General features: G+C 39.3%; 2 protein-coding genes across 4 annotated transcripts in view; one reads left to right on the top strand and one right to left on the bottom strand.

The window, feature by feature from the left end:
* LOC128879975 (uncharacterized) overlaps nucleotides 1-1248 on the bottom strand; it is a 15716-nt gene extending 14468 nt beyond the window's left edge. Inside the window, exon 1 of the mRNA XM_054129561.1 lies at nucleotides 1153-1248. The gene's annotated coding sequence lies outside the window, so the exon portion shown is untranslated. The remainder of the gene's footprint in view (nucleotides 1-1152) is intronic.
* LOC128879974 (BTB/POZ domain-containing protein 7) overlaps nucleotides 1-2261 on the top strand; it is a 32919-nt gene that overhangs the window by 21932 nt on the left and 8726 nt on the right. The gene's annotated exons all lie outside the window — the stretch shown is intronic.

Genomic DNA, 2261 nt, shown 5'->3' with positions numbered 1-2261 from the left:
AACTGTGCGACTGAACTAATAAACAAATCAATTTGGGCTCGATTGAATTTGTAAAAGCAATATTGTACAACATACATCTACATACAGTCAGTCTAAGAAGTATTCGTACAGCATCAATTTAAAATAAAAACTAACAAGGAAAGAAATGAGAGTAATAAACATTGAATTTACGCAAAATCTACTCTAAAAATACGTAGAAATGTTGGTTAATTATTTCTTCCCCTAAAATGTATTAATACAATAAAAGTATATAATTAAATAAGTATATAAGTCTTGTATAAGTTAAGAAACTACAATTTCACACGAAAGTTTTTTAGGAAATTGATCGGTGTACGAATACATTCTGCACCCACTGTATATCGCACCGTGTATAAATCGTACAGAAGCAGATAGATCCAGAAATACCAGCCATGTATGACTGAAAGCATAAAGCATGTAAATACAGACAGGGAATTATTGGAAAGGTCAGTTTCATTGCGATATGAATTGACTGTCCCACCGATTCGAACCAGGCAATTGATCAGGCCGTTTCACAACCGTTCGCTGGGCCAACTTCTCTTAATGCGTGAATCGACACAGCCCTCCCCTTTCAAATCCCTCGAACACTGTTCCAGTTGTTCGAATCTAGTTCTTCGCATTCGATCTCGTTAAATTAAGTCGAAACGGGGACCGACGATATTCTTCAATTAAAAACGCCGAGGAAGATTCTCGAACGCCCCAACTTTCCCAATTTAAAGAGGATCCATGCTGCACCGTGCTACACGGTGAACGTCAACGTTATTTTGTTGTTAGCTCGATCGCTCGAGCTGAGAGAAAAAAAGAAAAAAAAAGAAAAAAAAAACAAACAAATCCTACGACGACTTGGTCGATCTCGATTTACGAGTTTCGAAATCACAAAGCAAGATTACTTGTATTACGATGCACACCGGAGACTTTGAATTTTCCGTGCGGCGTATAGAACACAGGAAATATGTGTACGATGTTTTGTTTCTTCTCGATCGAAATGTTACAAAATGACGTGAGATTTGTTAGAACGCGGCCGACGAGGATTTATGGTGGAAAGCGTGACGATTTAGCGACGATTGCGTATATGTACTTGAGACAAATCGACAGGGAGGCCCGCGTTTAGGACGGAAACGGAAGCGAAAATACCTGTTGCGGTGTCCCGAGAGTTCAGAGAATCGCAGGAGCAGTCGAATGCGCTCCGACGCGGCCGCCTGGTACAGCGTAGCCGTGACAACTGAGCCGAGCTTCGTTACCGTTTGACTTTGACCCCTATTCTCCCTCTTTTCGACGCTCATTGATGGTATCTCCATCTTTTAGCTTCGATACGGATTAAATCTCGATAGTACGCGTCATAGAAGAACACGCGTGCCCGTGCCGGGGGATGAGAAGATCGGTGCGGAGGGTATCCTGGTACCTGACGATGGATGTTCTGTTCTCAGTTCGATTCCGATTGGTCTTCTTGTTCATTTCGATATCAAACGAAATTGGAGCTTAAAGAACAGCGACTCCGAAGACCGTGATTGGGAGTTTCCGTCGCATTTTTTCTTATAGCAGATACAGAATTAGTTTTTATCGAGTGTACGTAAATAATGATGGGACTCGATTCGTTATAAGTTACGTAAATAAAGACAGGATTATGTAACCAGTAAATTCTTATCTTTATCTGTGCGCTTTCGATGACCGTTGCCTGGTATCTGTAATTTTTGCGAGCGCGAAAAGCGGAGTATCGTTTCATTGTTTGTGCATCGTTATCGCGCTGTTCGATACAGATGGCTGCTGCAAAGATGTTCTTAGGGTATTTATTAACACTTTGACTCCGGGATGATTTTTGATGGAAATTCTTGGAGGCGTAACGTTGTGAATTTAATAAAAAATATCATGTTATAGGAAATGATGAGACGCAACTTTTTTGTAGGTACAGTTTATTCGTACGACGTTTAGTTTCAGAGATAAAAATTCAAAACTTGGAAGAACCGTTTTCCCTGGATTCCATTACATTTGCAATGGTGAATGTGAATGCATCGTTAGTTGACAATTACTTATTTGGGGAATTTGAAGAAAATATAATCTTATAGAGGATGCAAGAATGAAACTTTTTTGTATGTACAGTTTTTTTATAAGACGTTTAGTTTCGAAGATGAAAATTGAAAACTTCAGGACCTTTTGCCTGAAATCTCGTAGTGGTATGATTCTATTACTATTGCCTTAAAGAAAAAAGAAACAACAGTCGAACAATCGAATTTGAAAAAAATATC

Source organism: Hylaeus volcanicus, chromosome 7, assembly GCF_026283585.1.
Source record: "Hylaeus volcanicus isolate JK05 chromosome 7, UHH_iyHylVolc1.0_haploid, whole genome shotgun sequence".
Taxonomy (NCBI): domain Eukaryota; kingdom Metazoa; phylum Arthropoda; class Insecta; order Hymenoptera; family Colletidae; genus Hylaeus; species Hylaeus volcanicus.
The sequence above is the reverse complement of the archived record's forward strand: the minus strand, read 5'-3'. Positions and strand labels throughout refer to the sequence as shown.